A 12,268-nucleotide genomic window follows, 5' to 3' on the forward strand; every position below is an offset into this window, starting at 1 on the left:
ATACACAAAGACAGTTCACACAAAAATTAAAATCAGATACAAAAACTGTGCATGACCTCATGGTTCTACGGTATGCCCTATAATTGCTCCCTACTTCCTGTCTAACCCCCCAGCCACATCCATGCAATCCAAAGAAATAAAATTAAACAATTTTAAACTGTAGCACATAGCAAAGATATTGGAAGCTACAGTATTTAACATGTAGCAGCACAAACACTAGACTGATTCAGTCTTGCAGACTTGATCTTATGTTTCAATTTTCTGCCTCTGTAACTCAATTTAAACTTCTGGTGAAGAGCTATGAAACGTATTACATTTAGAGTTAGGTCACCGAAAAGTTGTGTTCCTGATGTCTGTTCTTTTCTAATATTCCTGGTGTCATCTGTAACTACAATAAGAACTGCAATCAGCGCCTCGCAGTACGCCTTCACTTACCAACTCAAGCTGTTTCCATCTATTTCTATCTAGACTCATAACATATGTAATACAGACTTTAAAGGACTTTAATAAAAGTTATCAAATGTAGGTATTGGTGAATGTTGTTGACATTCATCCAATGAGAAACACGCTAGACTATTTTTACAAAGAGGACAGAGAACTGATAAAGAGCTTCGTCACATGGTTCAACAACAATCACCTGAAGCTCCATTAAAGAATGACAAATGAGCTTCTGATGGACTACCACAGCAACAAGGCAGAACACAAAGCTGTAGCTATGACAGTAGACAATGCTTTAAACATGAATGTTGTTGCTGAGAAGCTACAAGTTCTAAAACGTGGATGCTTGAAGCCAATTTAAGTGGCCAGACCGTGGAGATACAACTCTGGGGTCCGTCATGTAATGTCATTGGGCTCAAAAAACTTTTTCCCATAGACTTGCATTGTGAGAGAGACATCTGTAAATCAGTGGATACGTTTTTTTGAGTGTCACAACCCTGCAAAATGACTAATTTTACAATAAGATATTGATTCATTCAATAATTCATCGAAATGAATTGTGTACATCAACCTTTACTGTAAAAGTATTTAAAAAGTTTTAGTTCAAAGTTTGGCACACGTGTCGTAGTAAAGCTGCTGGATTTTGGAAACAATTGTCCCCCTGTCCTCTACCACCCAAACTGGTTGGCTGTCCACTGCAATCCATTTGCAAGGGAGTTAGTTAGTCAATCACAGGTAGACTTTCTCAGTTTGCGTCTGAACACCTAGTCAATTGTGGCTTGACGAGGCCAGCTGCTAGCGCTAGCATCAGAGGCTGTGCTAGCTCGGACCTCCAGGTACGCTGCTAAATGCTTTGCCTTGAGGTGATATTTCAGGCTTTAAGTACTCCGATGGTACGAAAATTCCTTACTGCAGGAATTGCAGAGAACGATGCTCCTATCAACAGTTCCATCTGGGCGTTTTATAAATGTAAATGTTCCAGTCACGGGACCAAGTAGTGTGCCTTGTCTGCCTCCAACATGTGACAAATGGCCTTCAATGAGCATCGGGTGAAAGGGCACCACAGAACGTCATTAATCAGCATTAACTTTTTTAGCATGTTATTTTTTCTGCAATTAATTAATAGATTTTAATACGTTATTTTGACAGCCCTACTTCACATACATCTTCAGCCCGGCAGCACAGATGATGGATACAATCACCACAGTTTAAAGGTGGGCACCCAAGATTAGTGTCACCAATTTGACCAAATGTAAAATATGGTCACAATCTTCTCCTCTGACCCTAAGTTTTGCGAAACATTATAATGTCACGGTGAAGCTAACCTTTGACCTTTTGGATATAAAAGTGCATTTCATCACTTTATTCTTTCAGACATTTCTATAAGATTTTGTCAAAAGTAGCGAATAAATTGTTGAGTTATGACAAAAAATGTTGTGTGAGGTCACAGTGGCCTTTGACCACAACAATCTAATGAGTTCATCCTTGAGTCTAAGTGGTCATTTTGCCAAATTTGAAGAATTTCCCTCAAGGAATTCTTGAGCCAACACATTCACAAAAATGGGATGGATGGATGGACAATCTGAAAACACAATGCCTCCAGCCGAGGCATTATGCTGAATAACATGATAAATCTTAACTGTCACAAACACAACAGTCTTTGCTGTACTATCCCTCTGTAGCAGACCTGTGCTGTATGACACAGCAGGCACATACTGTACACAAACATGCCTTAATTTGCATTTATAATGGTTTTGAAGGACACTAGAAAGAACTCTCATTTTACACTTCAGACATGAGCCAGCACTTGATAAAGTGTCTTGATAGTCAGTGGCTGTCCGCGTGTGTGCGTGAGAGCTAGCATTACAAGATATGACCTTTCCTGTTGCATAAGGCACTCATTTTATGAGCTCCTCTCATCATCCTAATTAGGCAGCCATATTGTTCCAGCACTTAGACTCACAATAAGTGTTTGGTCAAGTGTTTATTAAACATAGGTTTAATACGCCTCTGGGACTGTATGTAGGTATGTAAGTACACACACACATAGCTCAGCTGTAGCTGTTTTCAATCCCTCTGAGTGGTTTCAACTGAAGCTGGGGTCACACTGTAAAGCTCCACAATCTGTCTCCATGTTTAAGGAAGAGAGAGAGACAAACCCCATGACGGTGTGATGGTTTGCTTTGGTCATAAATTTATGTCGTTACCTCAGCGTCTTTATAAGGTCAAACTAGTCAGACTTAAACATTTGTTTGTCTCTAATCGCCTGTAAAACACAGGTAGAAACAAACATATACACAAAAACAAGCTGCAACTGAATTTTCCCAAGGACAGAGAGAGACTCTGTGCTGCTTTTGGAAAGTGTGATTTTACATTAAAGCAAGAATAAACAAATGATTCACATCTAGGTCAGCGAGATGTGATGTGTTTTAGCTTAACGATGTGTCAACATTCAGAGGGTTTCAGGAAATGAATACAGGTGATGCTACAATTGCAAATAACAGACTCCAAATTAGAAAACAAAGAACATCAAGGCAGCACAGACGGAGTTCCATATTGAGCGCATCTGATTCCCCCAATTGTATAATCTCACCAGAAGTCGGGTAGGCGAACATGTCCAAGAAAGTAAAATGAAAAATGCTGAAAAGGAGCCAAAGTTGAACAGACAGGCTCTGATTATTTAGGAAAAACATACAGTTTTGAGAGTTCCTGCTGCGCTCAAGCGTCCCGTGGAGCAACGGCTCACATTTTAAGAGTTGACAAAGCCAACCACTCTGCTGAAAATGAGAATTTGGAAAACAACCAATCAGTGGGATGAAACCACTGAATCAATGTGAAGCAAGGAAGATAAATTGTGAGGACTTAGATGTAGTTCCTCTTTAATGGCAGGAGGGACTCTACACTGCTTAAAGCTGGAGTTAAATAGTACCAGTTTGTATCTGTTCTTGCTTTTGCATATGTGTGTATGTCCTTCAAATATACATGTAATTTTTAAGAAGGTGTTAAAGGTTTTGTTTTTTTGTTTATTTGGGATTTATCAGACTTAGTGCCATCTATTGTTCTGCTGAATTCAAGAAGGCACTGAGCCCAGCAAATCTGTTAGTGAATGTCCCCATGCCTTTGTTTTGCTTAGTTACAAAAGATAAAGAGGGGCCTCTATAATGACCGAGGGAGACAAAGACATAATAAGGGAATTTACAGATGGTGATTATGAATTATAAATTCCATTACACACAGAAACAGAGAGGGAATAAGTGACAGTGCTGACATACATCCAGTCACATCTGCTATCCCAGTAGACAGCGCCTTTGGTGAGCGAGAGTGGGCTGGTGTGTGTGTGTGTGTGTGTGTGTGTGTTTTGGGGGAGGGATTATTATTTTCACAGCTTTCAATCCGTCACTCACTCAGTCCTGGGGACATCCAACGGTATGGAGGAGAGAGTGACAGAACAAGAGAGGGAGATGAGAGAAGCGTGAGAGTGTGGGAGGTGAGACAGAGACACAAATCAAAGCTCAAAAGAAGAGAAGATGGTTGGTTGATTTTCACACCATCCAAATCCCTGAAAATAGAAAAACATAGTGACACGTCTGCACCCACAATCACACGACGACGGCCCTCCTTTTGGCTCCTCACCACCACTAAAATCTGGCATTTGAAGTAGACAGCCGCTACTGCATGTGCCGCACTTTACACATGTACTCTGCGTGTTTGATAGCTGCCAAAATCGCTGCAAAGCCTGGCCGTGCTCACCCACACAGACACATGGTTCACGTCCTCTCCTGTTCTTGTCACAGATGTGACAGACAGGAAGATCATTTATCCAATTATCATACAGAAATCTATATTATGATTACTGGACTGACAAAACTCTGCAGAGAAATAAGTTGGGATCCTTTACTCACTGAGACTTTCATATATTCATAGTATAACATGAGCACATTCATTGTTGCATATAGAGGGAAGCCATTTCTTTTGATAGTCAATTTAAGAGCTAAAAAAAAAATTAGAAAAGAATACAGTACTGTGGAATATGCACATGATAGATACATTTGAGTTCATCTAAATATCCAATTTGCATTCAATTATGTAAAAGCTACATTCAGTTCATTTTATCATAATTAGTCATCATCATCTCAGGAAAGACTTGAGCTCACACTGTACTAGTTTAAATGAGAAATGTTACAAAAGTTTTACTTTCTGCGGTGGATGGATTCATTACCATCCTTACTCTGATCATTCACACACAAGTGCACTGGCGCAGAGATGTAATTGCCAATTCTGAAAGGGAGCTGATTTTAAATGACATGACTTACGAATCAAATGGCGAGTAATGAGTACGATATTATTTTTTTTTTTTGTCAGAAATAATCCTGACACTGATTGTGTGAGGTTAAGGAGTGCACCCCATACGGTAAGGTGTTACAGCTTATTGTCTTATACAGCAGGACGTGTTAGTCGCTGACTGTGCTGCAGATCAGCCACTTAGAAGTTGAAACTAGAGAAGTTTGCACTTGAAGGGTTGTGCTGGATTTTTAAGTGACTCATTTTCTTCTGTTTTAACATATAAAATGCCAATTACTTCCCATATCTTTTTGATTTAATTGAAAAAATGAAATAACAGGACTGATAGTTGTGCTAGGCAGTGAGATCAAAAATTTGTATCACAGTATTCTGGCAGTTTTACGGTATTTTGAGGGGTTTTTTCCCCCATTTTAATGTCACCATATTCGGGGGAGAAACACGATTTTCTCAATCTATGATGCAATTAGATTTTTGATTTTAAGGTCACAATTCGATTCAAAAAAGATACAAGGCTACAAGTGTAACACAACTGCCATATTTCCTAAACGTTCAAATTTAAATAATTTATTTCAACGTAAAAAATTCCGATTACTTCTTTCACCAGCCAATTGAAAAGAAAAAAACAAACTGTTAAACACAAAAAACAGTCACTAGAAGGCAGAAGGGTACTGAACAACAAAGCTTGAGTTTCCTCACCTACTTAAAACCACTTTCCCTTCAAAATACTAGTGTAGCCTTCAGACTGTGGTTTTACTTTCAACGATGCGTTCACTGCTTACACATCTCATGGAGAAGACAAAATGTTGCCACACTGCTGACTTCAGGACCACAGGAGTATTTCCCAGTTCTGTTGTTTTCCGTAACTTCCGACCCTGGCAGTGGCCATGTGTCTGGAAAAGTGCAGCTGCAGGCTAACGATACCGTTAAGCTATGCTGTGTCATCTTTTATTTTTTTAAGACCAAAAAAGCTTCTTTCGTGGGAATCTCCGGTCTCTTTCTTTATCCTCTATCTTTCATTTCTGATCTTGAATGTACTATAGCGACAGGGAATCTACAAGCTGTTATGCTACCTGGCTAGCTAGCAAGCTGTACCCAGCATGCCATTCAGTGGTGTAATTTTGTAAATGTACAATAGGAAGTGTTACAAATTGTTTTATGTGTCACACATTGTTGTGTGCCACTGTGTTTTGAAAGTTAGTTGTGGGTTAATAATCATTGTTATTGAGTTAATCGTAATTAAAAAGAGTACGCAGTTAATATGGGTCCACTCTCAATACGTTCTACGCAGCCAGTTTTAACTGTAGTGCTCTTTGCGGTGAACTTTATAATATATTTTGCTACCTGTTGAAGAACTTTAGCAATTGTTTTAGCCATATAGTGGTATGTCAAAAATTGGGAAATGGTATGGGAAATTACAACCAGCATCCTGGCTGAACCAGCATGTAGCCCAGCACTAACTGGTAGCATGGAACAACTATATAAATATTTATTCAAGCTTTTTTTTGGCATTTCTTGTCTATTTCTGACAGAGAAAGATGGGAAAGGCAGAGGAGAGAGAGGGGATGACATGCAGGGAAGGCCCCCGTGCTGGACTCAATCCCGGGCAGCTTAAGCAGGAAGTCAGCCTTATTGGTACGCGTTCTGCTCTGCGAGCCACCCAGGGCGCCCCATAACTCAGTATTTCAGTGGCTTTTACTTTTTCATCTTTCTTGTTGTTCCCTCATCCCCTCTCCCTCCCCTCTCACTAAGGTGGCATGGTGAAGCTAAAATGTCACAGGAGCTGAAAGTATTGCACTATGCATATTTCCCTGGCCAGCTCCAGACCCTCTGTCAGACGACAAACTTCTCAGCTATTTGTCCTCATTACAGAACAGCCTCTGACTGCCCACCTTAATTCCCCTGCCCGTCCCTCTGGGGGCTCTTTTCCACCCCTGCCTGGCATGAGTCATTTTTACGACCGTCACTTTGGCCCCCGTCGGTCCGGGCCGCCTATACTTTAAACCCAGCTAGGCGAGTAAATCTGCCAGCTTTAATTAAAATAGCTTCTTTTGTAGCGCTTTCTCTACCTCCGTCCTCTTGTCCCTGATGACATAATGGTGCTGGGAACTTCCCTCTGCAGAGCTGACTCAAAAGGACTGACCCCTGGAAAAATGGAGGTGTGTTGCACTATTTTATGATGAGTTAGCAAGAAATAAGCCACATTTCATCCTATCTGCTCATCGCCGTGCTTTGACCTGGTTTCCTGAGTGAAAAGATAATTATGAAGGTCGTGGGTAAAGTGTTAGGAAGACATTAAATAATTTTAGAATATGCAACAGAAATCAATGAGCAGAAAACTCCCATCACGGTTTAATTGTGTGCGGAGTGACAAATAACGACCTTGCTGTCTTTCAAGGTCAGCCTTTCTTGGAGAAATAACGATTTGTGAGGCTGAATCAATGAAGCTCATTCAAGCCGTTTTCCTACAATATTGTTCAGGGACTAACTTTGGTGCCATTGATTAGCTGATTTATAGCTTGCATCTGTTCTGGGCCCACGGTGAATGTAGAGCCACTCATTACAAGGAAACGATGGGGAAGAGAAGAGAAAAGCAGTGAAGGAGAAGAGTACATACAGTGTCTTAAACAGATATTTAAAAAAGTTTTTAATGCATTTTTAATGGGTCAAACACACCAAATATGCTGGAAAAGCTTAGCACAGCAATCTCAGTTTTTACTGTGTGCAGAAAAATCATGGTGTTAACAGAACAGGACCAATTTCATTTAAAGTCCTGTGACTGTGTGTCTGATTTGTAATTGTGCCTGACTAATATTTGATTAATATTCTAACACACAGTACAGCTGTCTTATTCTGAAACAGCTATATTGTACATATTTATGTATAGTACTTTTATTTTATTTGTATTGTAATTTTTCTATTTTATAGTTATGTTCTTGAGTGTTGCAGAGCTTTGCCTTATTTTTATTCCTCTTCATGTGTTTATATTTTTATGTATTCACCAATAACCAAAGCAAATTCCTTTTCAGTGAAAGTTGCTTGGTAACAAATCTTATTCAGATTCTAGGCTCTACGCAGAGCCAATGCCATAGCCTGTGCAAGTGGCCTTTGTGTTGTGGTTTATCTGTGTCAGTCTGCAATTACACCTCTAGTGCAAGTGCAGAGAAGTTTGATTAAAGCAACTATCACACCTAAAACACACATAAAACGTGGCTTAATAGTGACAATATTAGCAACAAGATTCACAGACACAACAATTGTCTTTTGCTAGACATTTTTTTCCCACCAACACATCATGCTAATACTTTTAGTATATGAGTATGACACTGTGCATTGCATAAATTAGCCTAGCTGCTAGCAGACTTTTCCTCTACTCATATGAAGCCAGGAACAACTGCAACATTTAACAAAGGTAACGTGACAACATTCAGCTCCGACAAAACAGCTGTCTTTTGCTAGACATGTTTTCCTCACGTACACAACGTGCTATTGTTAACAGCAAAAGGCGGATATTTTCCGTTGCCAGCAGACTGTCCTCCACTCACATGAACCCGGGACAAATCACACACAGGACTTAAAATGCTAGTTTGCGGTGACTTTATTGTCTTTACAGTTCACTGTTTTTTATCTGTGAAATAAAAATTAATAAAACCTACGATTCCTCTTAAGTTGAGTCAGCGTGAATTTGCGGTGCTGCAGTAAATCTGGCTGAGTTGGAGAATCGGAATTAGACAGTACTCTGACTGGCATCTAAGTGTTTGCAGACATATTAATCACCTTAAAATGTATAGTTGCCCTATGGACATGCGTTCTCTATCACAGCTGGCAGTTGGCTGACCAAAGGATGAACACCACTCGTGCCCAGCTCTACCTGAAAATTTTCTCTTTTTTTAAAACACTAACAAAACTAACTCCTTCTCGGCCACACCTCCATGTCGGTGTCTCCTCCACCACCTGTTATGAAATGGAAGCAGGCCCAATGGGCATGGCCATACGATCCACAATCTGGGTCAATTATAAGCCTTTATATGAATATTGTAACAATATCAATATTTTACAGTATTAGGCCATATTATTAACATATGTAGGTTGGTTCATATCATGGATGTATTAATTAAATATTCCAAGCTTAGCTGCAGTGAGATTGTCCACTGCAACGCTGTTGACCACAGCAACATTTTCTCTCCATACTGCATTTTTTCCAACTCCCTCTGATGCCATTTTTCAGGCTGCCAGACGAAACCAGTTTATTAAATTGGAGCTGCTATGTGAGGGTCTGCATTTCTAGCTTAGAGAAGTTTCTCTTCTTGGCCTTATTACGTCTCTCCATGTCATAAACTCTTGAGAGGAGGCCTCTAAACTGAGAATATATTGAGGCCAGATATGTAAATGACAATTGCTTTCAGCCACCACATTTATTTAACACCTTATCATTCCTACACTGCGAGTGGCGAGATAAGAACGTTTCATGAATCACACATGAACCGTATCGTAAGATGATTCCTACGCTCAGATCTGCGCTGGTTTGTAAGATAGATAAATGAGGGCCTATATGAAGTGCTGAAGACCAGTGTCAGGAATCTGTTTACATGCATGCTGGGCACCAGCATCCTTATGCTCTGTGGGCCAAAAACATGAAGCCTGAAGAAGCCTGAATAACTGCCATATGCACCCAGCAAGCAACCTCCACTGCAACATATGAGGCGCCGACGCTGCACACAGTTTTCCTCATACATCCATGTTAACATTTTTTACATTATCTCAGGTCATGTCACCTCTCATGCACTGATTGCACAACCCCATCCACCGTCACCGTCTCCCTCCTCTCCTGGCTCTACCTTGTTCCTCTCCTCCTTCCTTTTTCTCTCTTCTTTCTTCCCCTCAGAAAACACAGGCACTAGCTGCACTAATACACAACCCTCCCCTTTTCCTACTTTCTTTTCTTCTCTCTTATTTCCTCTCCTTTCTTATCTGCACCCCTGAAGGGTTTGTCTGTCTCCTAACCAGCTGAAGCAAGGCTTCCGCTGGTCTGCGCCTGGCCCCTATTATCAGAGCATGACAAGGAGCTGCAGTGTCAACTTGTCAGCCTAATAAACATCCTTTATGGCACCGGCCTGGGTGTGTTTTGAGGGGAGTCAGCCAGCCACCAAGCAGTGGACCATTGATTTCATGGATGGCGCTCAGTGCTCACACTTCCACCCGTCTATTATGCAGTGGACAGGCTGCAATTGTTTTGCCATGCACAGCCATACTTAAGACACTCATACTCCTAGAGGCTTTCCGTTTAGTTTGAGACATGGTCTTAGAGAGAAAGGCGGAAAGAGAAAGAATTAAACAAGTCTCCAACACAGGTCAAGTATGGCAGTGCTCAGGGCAGCAGTCCATTTAATCACAGACTGCTTTTTCAAGTCTTTACATAAGGCTTTTTGCAACCTTTTGTTTTGCAGGTCAAGGTCAATAATGCTCTCATATTTTCTCCTTCTCCCCAATCTAATTCCTTCTTCGTTTTAGTGCTAGAGAGGTGAGGGGTCACGCTGAGGCTGAACAAGTCATTCAATCACTTAGAATAGTAATCACACTCTTTTTCTTTTCCTCATATGGCACTTTAGCTATCCTGAGCTGCTGGGAACAATAACTGTTCTTGGATCGAACTCTGAGGGACAAAAGGATGAGAGAAAAGAAGAAAGAAGTATAGAGAAAGAGAAGGAAAGCGAGTCCACCACCCTTGAGAATAACTGGATCACTAGTTCAGCACCATGGACAGCAACATTTCTTGACTACCAATCAAAAAGCTGAATCTGAGCCAGTGAGCCAAAATCCAAATTTGCCTTTTTAACCTTTGTCCACTAGCATGTCATAAATATTCATGACAGGTGGGCAGGCAGATATGTCTTTTAGCAAGCAAGCAGCGTAGGCTTGTGCTGATAGTTCATTAATATCAAACACAGGTGTGGAAAACGATAAAATATTCATCTAATACTTCATATAGACATGTGCTGTTTTGTTTTTCAAGCAATGAATCAGCCAGTGGATGCTTCCAACGTTTATAATAGATGTGAAACCCTTTGTAAAGCCTTTGGTGTTTTCACTGTTATTGCTTTTGACAGTAAAAAAAAATCTCTCAGCTGAAAACATAATGCTATGCAAGGCCAGTGCCTGAATCCACTGAATGTTCACAGGGTTTGTTTATTGATCTATCATCAGCGACAAACAGGTCACCTTGGTTATCTCAGTTACAGCGACCTAAATGACAAAAATAATTTTATATCACGTATATCTCCGAGACAGTTCGATGAACACACAAGTTGTATTTGAGAGGCTATTAGGAGCAGGGTAAGCTACTCTGTATTATCAGCAACCTATCAGGAACAAGCGAGCAGAGGTCACATTCAGTCTAATGCAGCTTTGATCGCATTTGCCATCTTTTGAACCGGCCCTCTGTCACGATACAGTGTGATCACCAATGCTGGAAAACAGCATTACAGAGCTTTGTGAAGCAACGGCAGTACGGCAGGCAAACCTGCCAACCCGTAAAACTGTCATAGCGACCTTCACTTACCCTCAGTATTGATGGTCCAATCATATAGAGAATATGAATTAGTACCTTCGGGGATTTCTTAAAATGGGGCATAATTCTTGGATATGTCTAAAGAAAGAGGAATAAATCATGTTGTGGCTTCATGGCATCGCCCAGGGAGCAGGAGAAGATGAATTTCAAAAACATGTTTCCCTCACTCGTCCCAACTGTGTAAGATGTTGTGGTCAGAATAGTGATTAGAACGACTGGACCGACCACAAACACAGAACACATAAAAAACGAGTATGTCTTGTCTGTGCTGGGACAGAACATTTCAGAATATAAATTTTGATGTTGAATTGTTGGTCAGCATCTCAAGCATTCATCTTGTGTATCCAGGGGCCTGCTCAAAATTTGGGCTCCCCTGAGACGACCACAACAGCAGCTTTACACAATATTTCACAGCCCCTGTTCAGCTCTGAATCATTCAGGTTTAACCCCCTAAAGGCAGCGGGCAGAGCTTTATTCCAGTCTTTACTGCACATTGTTGTTGTTGTTCCTAAGTCTGACAGAAGCATAAAATGTACCCTCTATTGAATGTTTGACCAAATTTTAAAATGGTTGGCAAACTTCTTTTAAATCACTGAATTGATCCATCCTCAAAATATCAACATCTGATGCCACTTTTGACATCGTTGGGGAAATCTGACATTGAGAGTATAAAAGTAACATTTTAATTATAAGATAAATATAACAAGGCAACACCATGTTGGTGACCACTTTTCTTTTCTTGAGTAGTATCAGAGAACAGCAGAATGACTGAAGTAAACTTTAACAATTATTAAAAAATTTTTACGTTAATGAAAACTTGGTAGTGCACATGTTAAAAAAGCCTTTGAGACTGTCACACATTCAAAAGAAAGTAAAGTGCAAGTAAAAAACAAAGTAAAAACGTGTGAGCCTAAATCCAACTGTTGCAAACGAGGCAAGTAATGAGACGATGGCACTGTGAGA

General features: G+C 40.4%; 1 protein-coding gene across 7 annotated transcripts in view; it reads right to left on the minus strand.

The window, feature by feature from the left end:
- Positions 1–12,268, minus strand: part of tnr (tenascin R (restrictin, janusin)) — a 269,429-nt gene that overhangs the window by 187,389 nt on the left and 69,772 nt on the right. The window lies entirely within an intron of this gene.

The sequence above is a fragment of the Epinephelus fuscoguttatus genome, linkage group LG15 (genome assembly GCF_011397635.1).
Source record: "Epinephelus fuscoguttatus linkage group LG15, E.fuscoguttatus.final_Chr_v1".
NCBI lineage: Eukaryota > Metazoa > Chordata > Actinopteri > Perciformes > Serranidae > Epinephelus > Epinephelus fuscoguttatus.